Below are 22,214 nucleotides of genomic sequence, written 5' to 3' on the forward strand. Positions count from 1 at the left end.
AGAGGGGTGATGTGACCCCCAACCAGGGTTGGGCAATGAAATTCCCTGGGGCTGAGAGGAAGAAATAAAAACAACCAGCCAGAGGGAAATGCATTACACACGTGAAGAGAATTATAGTCTAATGTTCCCACTGTGATCTCTGAAGAGCTCAGAAATGCACCACAAGAAAGGTGGTCAGCTTGAACCATTCACCCAATTTAGGGAGCATCCACTTCAGATAGCTATACAGCAAGAGGAGATCCACCCCAGGTGATATTGGTGTCAGTCAAGTAAGATCGTTTATGCCGCTGTCCCCTCCCCCTCCCCCATTCTACAACCTTTCAGGAGGCTGGGCAGCCTAGTGAGTTGGGGAGAGCAGAAGTGGGAGAAACAGAAAAAGAAATAGAGAGGAATCTTCCCCACCGCAGGTCTTCCTGCTGCAGAGGCCTGGTCTGTGAGAGGGGAGAAGGTTCGACTTTAAGCGCAGTTCAGAATTCTCACAGTAACACTGGGCATTTAGATTTTTGTGATTTGTTTTTTTGTCATTGTCAGTGATCAGAGGATTTTTCGTTAACTAGGAATGAGTGGATAGCTGTGAGTCCTGCTTATATTACTTGTGATTTTACTTATTATCTAAGAATTAATAGTAATATAATAATTAATCATGCTATTATGCTATTATCACCTAAGAGTGAGTGGATAAGCTGTGGGCCCACATGAGGTGTCATCTGGGGGTCAAGGAACAATGAGACTCAGACAGTGGACTTGAATGGGACTTGAACAGGAACAGAGGTGTGTTCTGGTTGACCAGCGCATGAGTCAGTTCTGCTCAATCAACATGCCAGGCAGAATTAGGAAATATTACTTTATAAAAGAAGATGTTTCACTTCCCTCTTCCTCACCCTGACATAGATATTTTATGCTCCTAAAGTGCATTTTGGGTAAATAAACAATCAAATACATGGTTTCTGGAGCAGCTAAAAACGTCATTAGAGAATTTAGTGTCCATGAAAATGAAGGGGAATACACAGCCTCTTCAAGGTTCACAGTCTATGTTAAATGTTACTTTGTCCAGGATGCAGGCATGTTTCATAGCGATCATCCTCCCGGTGGGTAAGAATCCGGAAATAAAAATTAATAGGACCATTTTTATGCAGTCGGAGAGACATTATGTGTAGAGCTATTGATGGCAGGCACATGGCCACTTTAATAAAGTCTCACTTTAAACATCCACCAACACTTGATGAGATCACTTGTAGGTTTTTTTTAATGGTGTGTTAAGTTCTAAAATATCCAGTTGGTAATCTGTTTCTGAAGTAGGGCTCTTCAGAGCACGACAAGGTAATCAGTTCAGAATAGCAAAACTCTGCTGGCTAGTGCAGCTCTCTGAGGTCAGGTGGAACATCGGCTCTTGAAGAATGTAAACTGGTGAAATAAATTGTAGATAAAGATAAACTCGTTCATGCAGGAGGAGGAAGGAGACTGACAAAGCTGCTCAACTCTTGAGAAGCATCATTTCTCAATGCAGTCTATGGAGTCTTTGGAAGGAAATGGTGATTAGTACAAAGGCTGAAGGGTGTCTGATAATTAACGTTTTATTTAGGTTCTTATTTGATTAATGTCTGCTCATCCACTTAACTTCCTGAGAGCAAGAACTCCTTGTCTCTCAGATTTAAAATGCTGCCCAGGCCTACAATCATTTGGCCTCTTTTCTTTCTTTTTCTTTCATTGTCAAGGGTATTTCCCTGGGAAGGACATCATCTACTGTCTCTCTCATCAACAACTTCCTCTACTAGGCCACACACGCTGCCCACCTTCGCGTGTCTCTCTCAGGGCTTGCGGGTGGGGGTAGTGGAGGGCTGTGCAGGCGAGGGGCTCCTACACACACAGGCCTGCAGCAGCTTGGACACACTCAGGAGACACTGGCCCTTTGCTGCAAATCCAGAAGTGGTAACTGACCTCTAGTGAATATCCCTTTTATTTTGGTTGGTCAGTTTTTTTGGTAGAACATACTTCAAATTGCAGAGAAATGTAAGCCTTCTTACACTGTATCAGGGCGGCTTCGTACAGTGAGAAAATAAAATGCAGAAAAGCGCCAGGGTTTACTCTTTATCCTGGCGCCCCTTCTTCTTCGTGTCAGCACTGACAACTCTGTCAGGCTACTCTCCATTTCAAGAATAGTAAACAGACTGTGGGTGTGTGTGTGTGTGTGTGTGTGTGTGTGTGTGTGTGTGTGTGTGTGTTAAGCCGGGTATAGCCCATAAGGAGATAGTAGGAGATATTGTTCACAGAGGAGAAACAGAGCATGTACCCTTAACCCTGTTCTTCATCCGGTGTCCATGGGTCCCCATTCTATAACTTCCTTCACCAGAGTTTGCTTTTTAGGATCTTTGTATTTATAAACTATCCCTCCAACAAGCGATGTTAAACTGTTTTTAAAAAGTGAACGACTTCTGGTTTTATATTTTGGTTGTTGTGTTTGGCATCTAAATGGGAAATTCAGGGCAGGCCTCCCTCCTCAGAATGTATACCTAGGGGACTGGGCTTTCTTCCTTCAGGGAGACTCATGGTAGAGAGACCTTTTAACAATTGTTCATCTTAAAATGCACCTTAAAAATTTCAAGTGGGCTTCCCTGGTGGCGCAGTGGTTGCGCATCCGCCTGCCAATGCAGGGGAACCGGGTTCGCGTCCCGGTCTGGGAGGATCACACATGCCGCGGAGCGGCTGGGCCCGTGAGCCATGGCCGCTGGGCCTGCGCGTCCGGAGCCTGTGGTCCGCAACGGGAGAGGGCACAACAGAGGGAGGCCCGCATACCACAAAAAAAAAAAAAAAAATTTCAAGTAACTTGTACACACACATACACACACACACACACACACACACACACATTAATTTTACCAATGGGAAGGCAGATTTAAAGCAAAAGTAGTGAGATCTTCTCATTCCTTCCAGAATGTGGTCCAAGGTGAATACATTAAGTTTAGAGCCTGGGATTTACCTAATGGTTTTCAGAAGCCAACTCCATAGCTTTGATTAATGCTGCTTTATAATACCAATAATGTTGTACCCCAGTAAATCATCGGAACATTTTCCCTTGGTAATATATTAAAGCTATATATTACAGGCTACTGTGGCTCAGGTGATATATTGCTTGGGGGGAAAACACACCCAACTGCCTAAAGGCCGTGTTGTACACACTTGGGTAGAATTAAGCCCGGCTACCTTTTCATGGAATCTGTTTGCAGCGTTGAGTGTGTTCAGAGAACTTTTGTCTCCTGCCCCGCCGTGCCCAACATTGAAGACATGCTCCTCAAATTTACATTGGTTCTTTGTTTCAAAGGACCAAAACTCTGCTCAAGTGCAAATGCATGTGAAAAATTTTGAACCAGTTAAAAGTATGGATTTTGTAGTCCTTAAAATTGGTGGGTTTGAATTACAGCTGTTTCATTCAATGGGCTACGTGGTCTTGAGTAAGTCATTTAGACTTTCTATGAAATGGGGAGTGTATATGTGTGCGTGTGCATGTGAGTGCCTCTGTGTGTGTGTGTGTGTATGTGTGTGTGTTGTCTACCTTGCAGTGTCACCAAGAGGATGACCTGAGATCCTGAGTGTAAGTGGACAGTCCAGTGCTGGGCACCTAGTCATTGAGTGGTAGCTAGTTTTGAATGTTCTAGCAGGGACCTCCTGACCAGCATTTCTACACCCTACTTGGATCCTTACCACAACAACTGCTTTATCTTGAGCTGCTTTGAGTGACTAGGTTTATATAGGAGTCAAGGTTAATGATCCAGGTAATGGCCTTCCATTTGGAAATGGTATGGCAGAGTTGCAGGGCAGTGCTAAGTACCCTGTCCAGCAGGCTCCATCCTCCCTAGACTACCCTCCTTGCCAGGCAGTAATGACCAGCTTAGCTCTGCGATCTGAGCACAGTGTGGACAGGATCTCAGGGAGAGAGGAAGTAGTGGCCATCCTAGTTCTTGTCCTGTGTTTTGGCTTTTGGTGCTAGAGGTAGAAGAAAAAAAGAAAACTGGAGAGACAGCTTTTTTCACCAAGTTCAGGTAAAATAATTTGGTTTCAAGCATCTCAGATCATCTCTGCTAAACTTTGGTCCCAGCTGAGGCTGCACTGGTCTGATCTCACAATCAGCAAAACCCACAGTTACCTTTTAAAAAATGCCCCACTTGGGTTGCTATAGAAATCTACCTATGCCTCATGTGAACAACTGGTGGGGTAAATCATATTTATTGTACATGAAACATATCAATAATAACACAAATAAGGAATTTTTCTATAATTTCACCTGCCTGACACAGCTACCACTTTCACTTTCCTAGAATCCTCTCCAAGCTTTACCCTATGCATACATAATTTTATATAATTACATTGTTGCATAATTACAATCATTAATTTAGATTAATTTTATTAGATAAGTAATATATAAATATATATGTGCTGTAAAAATGTAAAACTAGAATTCAATAGAGCTAACAGGGTAAGTCTTTATTACCTCTCTCCAATCAGTTTTTGTTTTGTTATAATTTTGGGGTTTTTTTCAAAAATGACATCATCTACAAGTGTTGTCTGTGACTTCCTTTTATTCACTTAATATATCTTAGAATTTTCCTTGTTGGTACCTAGACCAACTGTTACAGCCTTCCTTTTTTTTTTTTTTTTTTTTTTTTTTGTGGTATGCGGGCCTCTCTCTGTTGTGGCCTCTCCCGTTGCGGAGCACAGGCTCCGGACGCGCAGGCTCAGCGGCCATGGCTCACGGGCCCAGCCGCTCCGCGGCATGTGGGATCCTCCCAGACCGGGGCGCAAACCCAGTTCCCCTGCATTGGCAGGCGGACGCGCAACCACTGCGCCACCAGGGAAGCCCCAGCCTTCCTTTTGTATTTAACATTTTCATAAACTTTTCTTCACGTTGCCAAATGTTTTCAGAATTATCATTATGAACAATGAGTGTGAGTGGAATTGAGACCCACATGGCTTATTTCTGGGACATGAAACAATCTAGCCACAAAAGCCGTTATCCCAGATGAGCAGTGCTTATTTGATACTGAGTTGGTTGGTGAATCATAGAATGGCTCACTGGGAAGACAGTGAGCCTATTCCCATTTTACAGATGAGGCAACTGAAACCCTTCCCCACTTTTTCCTGAATGGAACCCAGCAAATCTGAGGATGAGGACCATGTGCTAAGAAAGGGCCTGGGTCCCTTATGACTTCTTTGAGCAGTTCTGTCAGCTCTGGGTTGCCTACCTCTGGACTTCGTATTACATGAGAGGAATAACCAGCTACTTGGTTTAGTCGCTCTAGCAGGGTTTCTATCACATGCAGCCCAACACTTTCCTAACTGATACAGCTGTGTTCTCTCATTTATTTATCCACTTACCATTTATTGACTTCTGGTCATGTGCCCACAATGTACAGATTATGCACATAAGAATAATGGTTAGCATTTATAGAACACTTACTATGGACAATGCTTGTGTCATGACCTTCACATGTCTTCTCATTTAGTATTCACAATAACACTCTAAAGTAGATATTGGGCTTCCCTGGTGGCGCAGTGATTGAGAATCCGCCTGCCGATGCAGGGTGCACGGGTTCGTGCCCCGGTTCGGGAGGATCCCACGTGCCGCGGAGCGGCTGGGCCCGTGGGCCGTGGCCGCTGGGCCTGCGCGTCCGGAGCCTGTGCTCCGCAACGGGAGAGGCCACAACAGTGAGAGGCCCGCGTACCACACACAAAAAAATAATAAAATAAAATAAAATAAAGTAGATATTATTTTCCTATTTTTACAAATGAAGAAACAAACTCAGAGAGATGAAATAACCCAATCAACAGCACTCATCTAGTAAGCTCCAAGCCTCTCTGACATTTAACTGCAAGAAACTGCACCCCATTTATCCTTTAAGGAATAGGGACCCAACAGATTTTTTTGAGAAGCCAAACAATATGATTAAATAAATCTTTACACTGTGAAGTATGTATGGTTATTTCCATTTTCAAATGAGATTCAGAGAGATCAAATGACTTGAATGCAATTAATTCAGTTTGACAAGCATCCACTGGGCACTGGGTTCTGGAGACTTTCTCAGGTGCTTGAGGCTACACAGCCAGATGAGGCAAAGCCTGGCTGAACTGAACACTGCAAGGGAGGCAAGACTTTTCTGGAATTAAAGCAGTTGCAGAAGTTGTGCTTTCTCCGGCTGGCATCAATTACTGCCTTTCTGTCAGCAGAATATTCCAGATGGGCTGGTTTCTATAAAATCCCTAGGGAGAATCCCAGGGCTTAGGTTCTGGGGGAAAGGAAGGGAGGAAGTTGGCAAAAGAGACTGTTTAAAAGGGCCGTTTTTCAGTCTTCTCAAATCAGGTACAAAATAATGAACTTTCACAGAACACTTTCTATTTGTTAATTGTTCATTTCTCCCACGCACAGAGAGGAGAGTGAGAGAAAGGCAACCTTTGCCATGTGATTGGACTCAGATCTGTTTACCAGATCAAAGCCCGTGGGTAATGGAAACTTCAGAGGGGGAGAGGGTGGGCCCGGAGAGCAGTGCCTGCAGCATCTACTTAGCTGAGTGCATCATTCTGTACGCTCTGGAGCTTGAACTGCATGGCTTGGAAATGCTAGCTCTCTTCAGACTTGTCACAGGAGGGTTCTGGGGCACTGGAACTGCTCAGGGATGCTGGATGCTAGGAATGTTTATAGAGTGAAGCTGCTGGATCACGTTCCTCTCCTATTCTGTAGACGTCTCTTGTTTCTTAAGGGAAAAGTAACAAGTTCTTGGTTCCCCTAACATGTGTGTAGCTAATTTTGAAACTCTTAACATTTCCTGATGATAAGATTTTTTTTTTTTTTTTAGTAGCCGACAGAAATTTATTTCTTCTAGTTCTGGAGGCTGGAAGTCTAAGATCAGGGTGCCGGCATAGTCAGGTGAGGTCCCTCTCCTGGTTGCAGAGTTCTCGTATCCTCACATGGTGGAAGGGGATGATAAACTTTCTGAAGGGCTCTCTGTATATCTAATGTCTTCCAGGGAAATATGGAACCTACACTGTTATGGACTGCATAATTCATATGTTGACTCCTAATCCCCACGGGGATGGTATTAGGAAATGGTGGGGTTTGGGGGAGGTGATTAGGGTTAGATTAGGACATGAAGTGGGGCCCTTGTGATGGGATTAGAGCCCTTATAAAAAGAGGAGGAGACAAGGAATCTCTGACTAAACCATACACTGTAAGAGTTTTACTGAGAGCCATTTATAATTCAAAAAATTAAGTATAAATGTAGAGCAAAAGGGAAGGATGTATCACAAACTGATATCCTGGTCATCTCCAACGAGGGAAGTGTGGTGGGAAGAGGGCCAGGAAGACTTTTACTTTAAATGTATTGTTTGGATTTTTCTTACAATGAGTCTGTACTAATGTGTTACTTCTATAATTAAAATATTTTTTTCTAAAAAGAAAAAATTCTTTACACAATACTTGTTAAAAGTGGTTCTTGGGCTTCCCTGGTGGCTCAGTGGTTACGAGTCCACCTGCCGATGCAGGGGACACGGGATCGTGCCCCGGTCCGGGAAGATCCCACATGCCGCAGAGCAGATAGGCCCGTGAGCCATGGCCGCTGAGCCTGTGCGTCCGGAGCCTGTGCTCCCCAACGGGAGAGGCCACAGCAGTGAGAGGCCCGCGTACCAGCAACGGGAGAGGCCACAACAGTGAGAGGCCCGCGTACCGCAAAAAAAAAAAAAAAAAAAAAAAAAAAAAAAAGTGGTTCTTGCATTTAGTTATTTCAGACTACGAGGATTCTCATTAATCCTTTAAAAGAACAACTCAGCATAATGCCAGGTCTTGAAAAGTAATGTTTTTAAATGACAAGATAGTTTAGGATTAGAATTCCCCTATAAAGTGCAGGTTGTTTGCACTGGGAATGAACAGATAATACTTTGCAAACAGTGGTTGAATGATTTGTGATTGCTAAGTGCCCAGAGGATGAGCAGTCCCCAGTGCATGCTTGGTACTGTTATTAATGTATCTTTCATCTTTTGTGCACTCTGCAAATGTTAACTGGTTCATTCTCAACAGTGACATGAATAAATTCTTACTGCAGTTGTAACCTGAGGTATAGGGAGAGGTCAAGGGGATTTTTTTCACTATAATTTTTATGGAGGTTGATTTAACAGTGGATGGAATAGTCAGGGTCTGGGAGACAAGACTTCTGTTTAATCACCAGCAGGATGACCTTTATGTTTTATGTCCAGGGTCTCTGCCTCTGGGCCACACTTGGGACACAGGCGTCGCTGGCGAGGCTGGGAGTCCCTGTGCCTGGGGTCCTGCCTCCTCGGGCCCACCATTGGTAAAGTGTTTTAAAACACCCTTTCCCTTTCAACTTGAGATTTTTACTTTCTGATAACTTTCTCTGTTTCCTCTGAAAACCTGAGAAAGGTACTGTGGCAGCTGTGTTATTTCTAGGTATAGTAACTTATGGCAAAAATGACCCTTCGTGGTGAATTGTATCTGCCCTGGGAGAACTAAGAACCTGAGGGGAAGCCATAGCTTTGGGCTTACCTGAAAGCAGTGACTCTTGAAACTGGGCAAGTTCCTTGACGGCACCAGGAAGCTATGCCTGTGGAAGATATTGGCTCCTGTGCAGCACGAGGGTCTAGATGGGGGCGGGGATCCCACACCTACCTCATGTGGTCTCATTCTCTTGTACTGGAACCCTGGGAAACCAAAGAAAAGAGCCCGTAATGGCTATGTGGATTGCTGCATGGATCACTCCTGGGGAACAGGAACACTGCTGCTGCCCTGCTGGCAGGATTTCCTGTCTTATATCCCGAATCCAAGTGTGGTTGACTGTGGTCTTATGCATCTGGATACTGAGTTGAGTCTAAGAAGCTGCCTGCCCGGGTAGGTTTTTCAGATCCACTCTGCAGCCATTTCCTGAGGTCTCGTGCCTCTCAGAGGGTTGTTAGGCATCCAGGCCAGGGCCACTTCAACTTCCTGTAAAATCCACTGACCTCTCCCCTTCTCAGACCATTGGGAACCTCTTATTCTGAATCTCCCCCTGAAGCCTTTTTTATATTCCCATTTTCCTTCCTACTCTTAACACTATCTCTTTGGCCAGTATAGTCCTTTAAATAAGATTGGAAGAGCCATTGCTTTCAATCATCGTTGCCTTCTGCCCTGCAAATATTGCTAAGAAAAGGAAATACAAAAGGCCACCTGTTAGGAATGGTGGGCAGGTGATGGAAAATAAAACTCTAATATGTGAAAAAGTCATGCTACCACACCTGTTAATATTAATAATAAAAACTCTTTCCATTATATAGGGATTGGTTATTTGCAAAGAGTTTCCACAGCCAGTCTCTCATTTCAGCCTGACAATATTATAAGGGAATCAGGCAGTGGCAAGCCCTGGGAAGGAAGAGGGAAGACTTGCTTTGTAACATTTGCCTATTTTCATGGTGTAAATGCTCACGCCATGGCCAGTTCCAAACTACCAATGACTTAACAAGTCTGAATTTTTGGATATTTAACAATCAGCTTGGGAGAGTTGATGCAGTCTGGCTCCAGGACACCACTGGAGCCAAGACACATATAATCACCCTAATTTAAAGGTGAGCAAAGCAAAGCTCAGAAATTTTGTCCAAGGTCACAGAGATAGTAAGAAGCAAAGCTAGGAACTTGAACTCACGTCTGCTATTCTGTGCCTTTTTCTTGCTGAATCAAGTCTGTCCTTCACGGTGTTGGAATAGTAAAAAACTGAGTCTATTTACCACCTGTGAGAAATACTTAAAAATCCCTTCAAATGTCTGCTTTATCATCAGTCTTACTTCCCTCCCTCACCACCCCCCTTTAAGGAAAAATTCTCTCAGTGTACAGAATCCTACCCTCCCCACTCATCTGGAACCACACTCCACCAACTGATTCCTCTGTCTTACATCTTTGAATCATCTCTTCCTCCCTCTTCTTCCCTCATCTATAACTCCTTTTGCAATTTCTCTAATCCAAGACTGATGCCCTGCCTCTGACTTGCTCGCCATCTACTTCTGATGATCATGCTTCTTTTTTTAAAAAAAATAAATTTATTTATTTATTTTTGGCTGCGTTGGGTCTTCGTTGCTGCGTGCGAGCTTTCTCTAGTTGTGTCGAGCCGGGGCTACTCTTCTTTGTGGCGCGCGGGCTTCTCATTGCGGTGGCTTCTCCTGTTGCGGAGCACGGGCTCCAGGTGCCCAGGCCTCAGCAGTTGTGGTGCGTGGGCTCAGTAGTTGTGGCTCGTGGGCTCTAGAGCACAGGCTCAGTAGTTGTGGCGCACGGGCTTAGTTGCTCCATGGCATGTGGGATCTTCCCAGACCAGGGCTCGAACTCGTGTCCCCTGCATTGGCTGGTGGATTCTTAACCACTGTGCTACCAGGGAAGTCCCTGATGATCATGCTTCTTGACAAAGTCAGACTTATTTCAGCACTTCCACTCCTGACTTAGGTCACTGTCATTTGACTTGCACCCCCAAAGTCCCCAAATCTCCCCTCTCAAGGCCAAGTCCCCGCTTTATCTCAGTTGTCCTCTAGTTTATCCTTCTTTTGCACTTGATACTCTAACGATATTCTCAAAACGCATTTCTCACTTGGTTTTCCTGCTTGGTCAGGCTCCACGGTTTCTCATCACATCTTTCTGAGTGATCCTCCTCTTGGGAAAGGGAGCCTCATGAGCATCTGGACAGAGCCTGGAGCTAATGCTTGATTATTCAGTCATTGACTCTGGCACCCTCTCTCTTCCATTTCTCTCTACTGTTTACGTCAAACCTGACACTTGGCAGAGCTACCTGGCTGCCTTTGGAACCATCACATTTATTTCACTTTATCTGCCCCATGACTCTGTGAAGATGACGCACCCACTAGACAGCATGTATCCAGATGGTATATGAAAGGAATACACCAGAATAGCCTGTGTTTCTAGGAGAAATCCAGAACAGGGAGACCTGACGGAACTGGCCCCTTGACCCACCCCTCTGAGTCTTATGGTCCCTGACTTTACTATTCTCATATACTTCTCTCGAGTCCTTTAGATTTCCACAGTTTGGCCTGTTGGAAAGAATATAGACTTTGAGATGAGAAGGATCTGGACTTGAATTCTGGTGCTGTCACGTACTAGCATTGTGGCTTTGGGCATGCCCTGTAACCCTTCTAAGTCTGTGTTGTCATCTGAAAAAGCTAAGACCCTGTTTGTAAGAAGATTGTGAGCTGTGAATAACGAATGAAAAGGGTCTAGCATGGCTGTCCCTCAACAAATGACAGGTCATTATCACTGTCCTTCTAACCAGGTTTGTGTTTGGTGTCTCCCCACAGACTCTCTCAATCCTGGCCACTCACATCCCAACCAATTTGGATAACACCCCTCCTGGCTTGATCCACTTTGCTTCTCTCTGGAGCACCTGTCCCACAGATGGCATTCCTATCCAGACCCTGGCCTTTGTCTCTTTGACCTCTACTTTATTCCCAAATTGAAGACATATAGGAAAGAAGTTTTCACTCTATTTTAGCCCAGCTAGCTTTGTCAATTTCCTAGGTTCTCCTTTGCCTGGTTTATGACATAGTAGGGCCACATTTTGGTTTGGAATTTCTAAATAATTTCATGTAAACTGGAATGCTTTTTAGGTGAGGTTTAATATGTGTGCAGGTCTATATTTGTCCAGGTTGGCTGGCTATTTCTTTGACTGTTTATTTGTCCTTTGAGATCTGTGAAAAACGATCACTTCTTGGTTTGGAAAGAAATACCTATCTCTTTTGTGCTCCAAACCAGTGAGTTTCTGAAAGCTAATTACGTTTAGCTCAAAGAATATTTTTGTATTGTTTTGTTTAAAAACACATTTCCCAATGCTGAGTACTGAAAAGACACCTTCTCAGTAACTTCTGTTTGGGGGATGAATTAACAAATATAGAATTTCTACCTTAAATATGATATCATCTGTAGTTTTGCTTGTTTGTACATTTGTTTATACTTGTACCCTACTTAGGACTAGAAAATTGTGAAGATGCTTAAATCAGATAATTATCACGTATTTCTGAAAGGATTGAAAAGATTAAAAATCTTTTAAATTATTATTTGAAGAATAATGTATACTCATATTCAGTCTAGAGTCCATAAGATGTAACACTATTAGCATAACCTTTTAGATGACTTTTTGTACATGTACTAACAAATGTATGTGTGAAAAAATATATGTGTATGTGTATGTATATGTGCTTGTGTGTGTGTGTGTATTCACATAATGCTTTGCAACTTGCTTTGCTCACTTACAATGGACTGTTATTTCTTTCTGTGTCTGTAAATAACATTTTGGCTTCTTTATTTTTTAATCATATGTATAATAATGCTATTAAACAGAGGTACAGATTTAAGTCAACTCATCATTCTCATTCCTTACAACCACAGAACTTCTGGTGCTTATAAGATTTAACTGAATAGTACCTAATTATTTAAATAGACAGCTCTTCCTGCCTGATAATTTATGAATAAATAATTCATTAGTAACTGGGGACTACCACAAACCTAGATTTCCTAGGAAAGAGGGGGCTTATTGAATTAAGAGGATTTGTATACCTAAGCAGAAACAGCCTGTCATAGAAGAGAAAACACTGCGCTACAAGCCAAAGATCTTTGGTTCTAGTTCTGATTTTTTTCTGTTGAACAAAGCACCAGTATCACTGGGCTTCAGCAGTGTCATTAAGATGAGGATATTAATATCTACCTGCTTGACTCAAAAGGTTCTTGTGAGGGTTCATAAGATAAAATATATGCAAGCGCTTTAAAAACTATCATTTTTGCTAATAAGTGTTATTTAATGATTTCAGTGAGTTTGAGCAATTGAGAATAAGTTGGTAGCTTACACTAATGTAGAGATCTCTAATTATACCAGGTCTGGGAGATTTGATGGCCACAAATTCTTTGCTGTATCTTCTATTGAGAGGTGATGTCTAATTCTCTTCATCTTGAATTTTGACCCATAGAATGCAACAGAAGTAGTGTTCTTTGACTTCCAAGGCTAGATCATAAGAAGCCTTATAGCTTATGCCTTGGTCTCCTGGAACATTTACTCTAGGTGAATCCAAACAGCATGTAAAAGAAGGACCAAGTAATCTGAAGTCATGATGCTGTGAGGAAGCCTAAGCTATTAGCCACGATGGAGAGGGCATGAAGAGAGAGACGCCTGTCCAGTCCCAGCTGTTCCAGCCTTCCCAGCTTGGGTTCCAGACATGTGAATGAAGAAGCCATCTTGGATATTCCAGCATTAGCAGACATGACATGGGGAAGAGCCATCTTGGATATTCTAATACGTATACAGACAAAGTACTTATACTCAGTATATACAAAAAATTCTTATAACTCAATGATAAAAAGACAAAGGGTCAAATTTCTCTCTGCCAACCCCCTTGAGACTCAGGTGCAGACACTTGGTCACTTAGCAATCGGATGCACCTTCTCAAGTCTTTAAATCCTGAGCTGGTGATGTGAACATACAGAACCATTTAAAGTTCATGCTGGTGGCATCCAGAGTCTAGAGACTGGTGACTGAGGCTGCAGAGCCAGCACGGGTATCCTCAGAATCTGTTCCAGTGATGATGTGGCTTTGACTTTGGGTCCTACTGGCCACCTTGAGTTCTGGCCATTTTCCTAGGCTGATTCTCCAGCCTTCTAAATCATTCTATGAGTCACCAGATACCTTTCCAATAAGTTCCTTTTCTGAGGTCAGTTTCTACAGTTCGTAATCAAGAACTCTCACTAATTCAGCAGAAAAATCTTCTTGGGATATCAGTGAGAGAAGATCATATATGCAGCTTCCTTCCCAACTCAGCAATCTGTCTTTTTATAGGACCTTTCCTAATATTCTTTTTGTGTTATCTAACCAAAGGACTGGAATGCAAAGTCTCTGTAGGTATCAGCATGTCTGTAGGAATTTTTTCCATTTAGTGTTGTTGAGTTTTTCTCACCTTGGAAAATTAAAAGAGAAGCCATTCTGACATTTTTTGGTGTTCAAGTATAATGTATATTTTGTCTCAGAATGTAAAAAAAAAACTCAAAAAACCTTGTTTTGGTCAAATCCATCTGGCCAGAAGAGTGTCTTGCTTTATTAATTTTTCCCATGTTCCCAGAGTAAGATGCAGCAATTGAACATCAGTTCAGGCTCCCTCACAACTCTGACTGAATTTTAAAAAGAAATAAGTTGGGCTTCCCTGGTGGTGCAGTGGTTAAGAATCCGCCTGCCAATGCAGGGGACATGAGTTCGATCCCTGGTCCGGGAAGATCCCACATGCCATGGAGCAACTAAGCCCGTGCACCACAATTACTAAGCCTGCGCTCTAGAGCCCGTGAGCCACAACTACTGAGCCCGCATGCCACAACTACTGAAGCCTGTGCGCCTAGAGCCCGTGCTCCGCAACAAGAGAAGCCGCTGCAAAGCCTGCGCACTGCAGTGAAGAGTAGCCCCCACTCACCGCAATAGAGAAAGCCCACGTGCAGCAACGAAGACCCAACGTAGCCAAAAATAAAATAAATTTATAAAAAACCAAACCAGAAAAAAAAAAACTTAAAAAAAAAAGAAGTCAATGAGAAATAAGCTTTCTGCTTTAAAGGTGAAGTGTCAGAGAAGAGGAATGAGTGAAAAGTTAGAAGAGGGGGCTATAACAGGGGTGGAGAGAAGATGGGGACACTAAAAAGATATGAACTCTGGACACAGACCCAGGCTGCCTCTGTTACCATCATGTTCATATTCTTCAGGTGGTGCCCTGAGACCCAGCTCTACTGCTCCAAACCACCCAGGAAGAGGTGAGAGGCAGGTGGCCAGCTCAGTTAGTCATGGTCCGGGAGCCCTAAATGATATGCTTTCATCACGCCCTCCCAGAAGGAGGAGTGCCCAGACCACAAAGTCTCCAACCTCGCCCCAGAGAAGAGAGAATAGTGAATGGGCACTGGCTGTTGCTCCCTTTGGGTATGACACCCAAAGTTGCCTCCTTAACTTCTCTCTAATAAAAATCATCATGTAGGGACTTCTTTGGTGGTCCAGTGGGTAAGACTCTGTGCTCCCAATGCAGGGGGCCTGGGTTTGATCCCTGGTCAGGGAACTAGATACCGCAAATAAGAGTCCGCATGTCGCAACTAAGGCCCGGCACAGCCAAAATAAAGAAATAATAAATATTTTTTTAAAAGAAGTAACATTAAAAAAAACATCATGTTATATCTAATATATATTTAAAAACATGGGAAACATACACATAAGTGATGAAGCACAGTCATAAAATGGAGACCCTCAATCACACTACCTAAATTAAGAACTAGATAGTACAAATATGAATATTAAATTTACCCTTTCCTTTCCTTTTAAAATTCCTAAAGTGGAGGTCTTAATTCTGTCAAAACACATACATAGACTAACAGACTATAAATAAACCATAAACCAGCATCCTTGATAGGTGGATATCCAGTCTTTAATTACATACTTCCCATGACAGGATATTCACTGCCTCATAATGCAAGTTACTCTGTTATTGAACAGCCCCCTTTTAGAAGAGTCTTCCTTATATTGAACTGAAATCTGCATCCTGTGACTTCCATCCATTATTCTTAGCTTTACCGATGGGAGTCACTGTGGTTAAGAGTGCAGATTCTGGAACTGAATAGATCTAAGTTCAAATCTCAGCTCAGTCACTTGCTGATTGTGTGATCTTGGCAAGTAACTTGGCTTCTTTGTGCCTGAGTTTCATCTTCTGTAAAGTGGGAATAATAAAAACATCCATTTTATAGGGCAAGCTAGACCAGACCATAATTACTGGTCTGGGTTTGAGGACTGGTGAGGTCTTGTTTGAATTATTGTAGCTTTTATGTATTGTCTGCTCAGCTTGGAATTACAGTACATTGTTGTTCACAGAAACTGGAATTACAATGGTTTTTAAAAGGTAGAATTTTAGTTTTCCTTCAGGTAAAAGGGAGTAGGCAGTCCAGAGCTGGTATTTTTCTGCTCTGCTATTTTTAGTGCACAGTTTCAAGGTTCAAGATGGCCACTGAATTCAAACCACCATCAGAGTTCTAGACAGAAAACCCCAAAAGGGAGAGAGGGTGCATGCCAACAACCTTTCTTCCTTTTAAGGAGCTTTTCTGTAAATCGTAGTCAACAATGCTTGCTTACCTGTCATTGGACAGAGCTAAGTCACGGGGCCATCTTGGCTATAAGGCAAACTGGGAAATGTAGTCTTTTAGCTAGAACATTACCATCCTAAATAAAAGTAGGATTCTGACACCAAGAAAGAAGAGAAGAATGGATATAAGACAGGCAACTTGCAGTCCCCACTACACGAGTGAATCAAGCAGTAAGCAGTGCAGAGTGTATAGACATAGTGTAGAGTCAGTGTTCTCCAGAGAAACAGAACCAGTAGGATTCATTTTAAGGAAATGGCCCATTTGACTGTGGAAGAGGACAAGTCTGAAATCTGCATGGAGGCCCAGCTGGAGATCCAGGGAGGAGCTGATGTTGCAGCTGGAGTCCAAAGACAGTCTGCTGGCAGAATCCTTTTTTCTTGGGGGACCTCAGTCTCTTCTCTTAAGGCTTCATCTAATTGGATGAGACCCACCCACATTATGGAGGCTAGTCTGCTTTACTCAGAGTCTACTGGGTTAAATGTTAATCACATCTAAAAAAATGCCTTGACAGCAACTTCTAGACTGGTGTTTGACTGAGTGCCATGACCCAGCGAGACTGATACACAAAGTCAGCCATTACACATGGTCACAGATACAAGCAGATATGGCTGCTCTGTGCCTCTGTTTCTAATGGATTGAAGTGGATGTGAAGTTCAGTGGATTCACCAGCCCTGGAGGAACTTGCCAGGTCATACAGAGTGAAGTAAGTCAGAAATAGAAAAACAAATACCATATGCTAACACATATATATGGAATCTAAGAAAAAAAAATGTCATGAAGAGACTAGGGGTAGGACGGGAATAAAACACAGACCTACTAGAGCATGGACTTGAGGATATGGGGAGGGGGAAGGGTAAGCTGGGACAAAGTGAGAGAGTGGCATGGACATATATACACTACCAAACGTAAAACAGATAGCTCCCCTTGTTATAAGGCAGAAACTAACACACCACTGTAAAGCAATTATACTCCAACAAAGATGTTAAAACAAAAAAAAAAAAAAAGAAGAGCCCAGAGCCTTGGCTTGTCGCCTTTTGCATCTTTTCAGGCTCGGGCGTGGGAGGAATGCTTTGACACTCTGGGGTCACCTTGTCACCAGGGATTGGAGCCTCTGTTCTAGTCACAAAACGTAGTTACTTCCATGTTTTATTTCTTACTGAATCCTAAGGCCTAAGCTCACTTTCAGCACTACAGACCTAGTCGGGGCCCACTGAGAGTCACGAGTGGGTTCTGTCAGCTCTCTCACCTGGAACTCTCCCAGCATGGGGCTCAGCACAGGCCAGGGCTCAACAAAGCTCTACAAAGACCTCATTCTGATTCCTTACAAATATTTGATTGTCACTCTCATGTCTTCTCATAAGTATTTCTTCTCCTACACATACCTGGTTTCAGTCTTAGCACTTTGTAACCCTAAATGTGCATTGCTGTGTTGGCGGCTCCGGGGTGGTGGTGCTGGGGGCGTTGGAAATGGGATGGATTAGCGCATTTTCTCATTGTAACAGATGTTGGTGCGCAATGTAGCTAAATGCAGACTTTAAACCGTGGCATTTTATGTTTAAGTTGAATAATAAAAGCAGTTTGCTTATATGCACTTAAATAACTCTTGATAGAGGAAAGAAATCCTGTGTTCACGGGGGCATTTCTTTGGTGGGTGTGCAGCTCCCTCCCACCTCTGATCCGCTGAGGCCTGATCTGGTGACAGCTCATTTTGCAGGCAACACAACTGAAGAAAAGCCAGGTCAGAGGAAAGGAGGGGGGAGGGGAGACTTGGTATTTATTATTTGGTGATACTCTGTAGCTAAATGGTAGCTTTACTACACTTTCCCCCACATCCTCCAGGTATGAAGTCCAGGTAGAGTTGATGGGATAGAGGTAGAAAGAGATCACTATGATGTACTTGCAGTTATGTCTGGTGACTTCTCCTTGCATTCTTACATAAGCCAGAGAAGTACGTCTTTATTAATGGAGAGGGGTAGTGGCAAGGGGTGGGATGGAGGAATGCATTTCACAACTTTTATATATATATGTCTTCAATTTGAAACTTCCCTTGGTTTCCATAGCCCAGCTGCAGAAGGCCACCCAATTAGTTAAAAAGCAAAAAGGTTTGAGATCATGGCTGAGTTACTTCATGTGGACTAAAATAGAGGAAATGGCTACAATTGCTTTGCCAGGGATGTCCAACCCTGCATTAGACTAAAAAAGCATCTTACAGCATCAGACAACTTAAAAAGATGTAATAAGGGAACTGCCTACTTTGCACATCTGTTAAGAACATCTGGCTCTGGCCTGAGCCCTGGTAACTTTGACAGTTAGTTGGTGGCCCACAGATTGAAAAAAGGCAAACCCTCAACCTGTCAGCCTCGTCTGTGGAATTTCCTGGTGGCATAACTACCAAGCTTAAGGGTGAAAAGCAGCTGGGGCATTTGTGCAGCTGCCCACATCGCCTGTGCTGAGCTTACTTCCTGACCGCGGATTGAAAAGAGAGGGGCTTTTGAAGCCTCAGGTGCTGGCCTCAGAAAGCAGTACATCTGCACCCTGCCCCAGAGGGCCCTTCACCATGAGCATCTTGGGGGGGCGTCTAGGAGGCTTAATCCCTCAATTACTGCTCTCTTTCTTTTGTGGTACTGGGCTGTTGACGAGATGTGCCCTGTGGCAGGTTTGCATTTTCCAAAGATGGTTGTGACGACATCCCTCATCCCACATGCTTGTCTGCAGTGCTACCGTCAAGAGGCAGAGGCTTCTGTCCCTGCCCTTGAATGTAAGCCGGCCACAGTGACATACTTGCATCCAATAATGTGGCGTGGAGGCGGTGACTTCCGAGGTTAGGCCAGGAAGGCCATGCAGCTTCCTCCAGGTTTTCTCAGAAGACTTGCTTTCCGGACATCCCTCCTGAGGGGCTCTATCTCAGAGCTGGCCGCCCTGCTGTGGGAAATGCAAGTCGCGTGGAAAGGCCACACACGTGTGCTCCTGTTGACAGTCCCAGAGGAGGCTGGCCTGTGTCATTTCAGCCTTGGTACCAGACATGTGAGAAATGAAGCCTCCAGGTGAGTCCAGCTCCCACAGGGGTTTTGTAGCTGAGGCCCCAGGCATCACGAAACGGAGACACTTCATCCCTGCTCAGCTCCATCCGAATTCCTGACCCACAGCATCTGTGAGCACAATAAAATGGCTGTTGTAGTCCCCTAGGTTTGGGGTGGTTTGTTCCATAGCAAAGATAATCAAAGCATGTCCGTAAGAGACACTTTCGGAGGAATCTCAAGGCTGTTAATCAGCACGTCCCATTCTCTCTACTTCCACCCCCCTGCCCCACCCCAGGATCCTTCTAGGGGTGCCCAGCACTATATTACACAATGTGCGCTTTGTAAGAGAAGTACAGGGCTACCACTTGCCCCTCCTTTGTAGGTACTGGAAAAAGATGCCCATTCCTCGGGACAGTGCAATCCAATCCTGCCCCACAGCACACAGCCTCGCAGGCCAAGTGCAGGCTCCTTTCATCCCCCTCCTGAACCTGGTCAGATGTCTTCGGCAGCTTACAAACTGCACAGTTGTACACAGCGGCCCTGGAGAAGTGTAAAGGTAAGTCTCTCCTTAAGGAATTTACATTCTTATTGATGCAAAATATCTGTACTTTATAATAGGCAAGTGTCAAATGCTAAATCCTGTGCTAACACTGATTTTAGAAAGAGTTTTGTAAAAATAAGAAAAAACATGGAGTAGTAGAAAAAGCGCTGAACTTTTAAATAGGAGCTCTGGGTAGAAGAGCTGGGCGCGAGTCATGTTCTGCTGCTGGCCGGCATGGCCTTGCTTGGTGCCTGGGTTCTTTGAACTCTGGTGTCTTTCACCTGGGGAGTAAGAAGTTGCCCTAATTGGTGATGGTCAAACATTCCCACTGAGATATCCTTATGGCAGCGTGGGGTCTGAGGGTGTGGCAGTCAGAATTGGCTGCCAAAAGCCAGACTCAAAAACTGTATACACATTTTATTTATTCATAAGCCTCAGTTTTCAGGGGGAAAAAAAATTACCTGAGTAGAAAAGTCTTCCCCAACCACCATATTTAAAATAACACAGCTCCTTCACCCCTACCATTCTCTCTCTGTAGTGTATTAGAGATGGCCACAAGTTCTTTGATCCTCCTCCTGTGGAGAGACAGGGTCTCTGTCCACTTACATGTAGGCGGGTTCGGCGGTTGCTTTGAGCAACAGAATATGGCAGATGTGGTGCTGGGAGAGTTTCCAGACCCAGGCCTTAGGAGACTGGCAGTTTCCACTTCCTGCCTCTTAGAACAGTTTCTCTGGGAGCCCTGGATTTGATTACCTGAGACCACCCTGCTGAAGTGGCACTGTATAGACACTTCAATCAACAGTTCCAGCTGAGCCCAGGCTTCTGGTCGCCCCCCTGGAGGCCCCAGACACATGAACAAGGCCATCTTGGACCCTCAAGACTAGTCCATCTACCAGCTGCTGTCACTGACTAGAAGGACTCCCTATCTGAGCCCTGTGGGAATGTCGGGCCCACAGAATTATGCGATATTATAGAACAGTTCTTATTCCAAACCACTAAGTCTTTCTTTTAAAAAAAGATTTATTTATTATTTATTTTTGGCTGAGTCGGGTCTTAGTTGCGGCACGCGGGATCTTTGTTGAGGCGTGTGGGATGTTTCTCTGCATTGTGGCGTGTGGGTTTTCTCTCTCTAGTTGTGGCGCATGGGCTCCAGGGTGTGTGGGCTCTGTAGCTGTGGCGCACGGGCTCCAGGGCACATGGGCTCTGTAGTTTGCGGCACGTGGGCTCTCTCGTTGAGGCGCGTGAGCTCAGTAGTTGAGGCGCCGCTGGCCTAGTTGCCCTGCAGCATGTGGGATCTTAGTTCCCTGACTGGGGCTCGAACCCATGTCTCCTGCATTGTAAGGCAGATTCTTTACCACTGGACCACTGGGGAAGTCCCCCAAACCACTAAATCTTGAGGTGGTTTGTTACACAGCAATAGATAACTGGAACACCAACCCTCAACTGGCTTTATTTTCTTCACCGCCAGTGGTGTCCTGGATCTGGCTCATACTGGCTCATGAGAGCAGGTGGTTAAATTTTCAGGAATTCTGTGAGCCAGTTATTAAACAAAGCCATCATTAAAAATTAAATAATTCAACTTACAATGAAATGAATTATATTAAAAACAAGAGTAATATATCCTCAAAACTCATAACTTCCTAGTTCTTTTACTATGTGTTACTCTCATCTGTGCTTTGAGGTTGTTTATGTCCCTTGTGTCTGTAGGTGGTGGGACTGCCCTGCAAGAGTGCATTACAGCTCATCTCCTCCCAGCTTCATGGTCAGGGATATCACACTGGGAGCTTGAAAGTGACTGTGGTGAAGGTATTTACACCATGGAAATCATCGAATGCCTTCCGGAAAGCTGGTCATTAAATATGTTACCAGACACCATTACCTCTGGTCACTGCACTTAGAACCAGCTGATACATTAGGTATTTATTGAGTATTTCCTTATCGTTTTCCCCGTCAGTGGAATGTAAGCATCCTGAGAGGAGGAGCTTTGTCTTTTTTGTTCACTGTCATCTCCCTAGAGCCTAGGAAAGTATCAAGCACAGAGGAGGTGTTCAATAAATATTTTTTCATGAAAGCATTCTGCTCTGTAACATATGTGTAGTGAAATTCATAGGTCGCTTGCCGCATCCTCTTCTCTGGACTACTGGCTTCACCCTCAGCAGCTATGAGACTTTGCCGTGCTGGCCACAGACACATGGTTCAAGCTGAACCAGTAAGCATCCCTAAACTACACATTTGGAGTTAAGTGAGGAAACCCAAGATGTTAGTGGGTGTGTGACAAGGAGGGAGTGAGAGCACAAGCCAGCAATCGGAGTGGCTGGTACTTTGAAACTTGCAAGCTTGCAAGCTATTGGTGCCCATTTCCTGCTCGTCACGGGGACTGAGTAGCAAAGAAAGCTCTTCCAAGAAGATGAAACCATTTCTCAGAGTGATCCAGTTATGAGTGTCAGCCGCTCCCGAGGCCTTATGTATTCTCGACCTTGGG

General features: G+C 44.0%; 1 long non-coding RNA gene across 1 annotated transcript; it reads left to right on the forward strand.

Annotated features, from left to right (window-relative positions):
• The first annotated feature begins 16,827 nt into the window (after positions 1-16,827).
• On the forward strand, positions 16,828-19,616 carry LOC114487152 (uncharacterized). The gene is made up of 3 exons (XR_003681940.1): positions 16,828-16,874; positions 17,831-17,909; positions 18,828-19,616. It is a non-coding gene; the product is annotated as an uncharacterized lncRNA (long non-coding RNA).
• The last annotated feature ends 2,598 nt before the right edge of the window (positions 19,617-22,214 follow it).

Source organism: Physeter macrocephalus, chromosome 11 (assembly GCF_002837175.3).
Source record: "Physeter macrocephalus isolate SW-GA chromosome 11, ASM283717v5, whole genome shotgun sequence".
NCBI classification, from domain to species: domain Eukaryota; kingdom Metazoa; phylum Chordata; class Mammalia; order Artiodactyla; family Physeteridae; genus Physeter; species Physeter macrocephalus.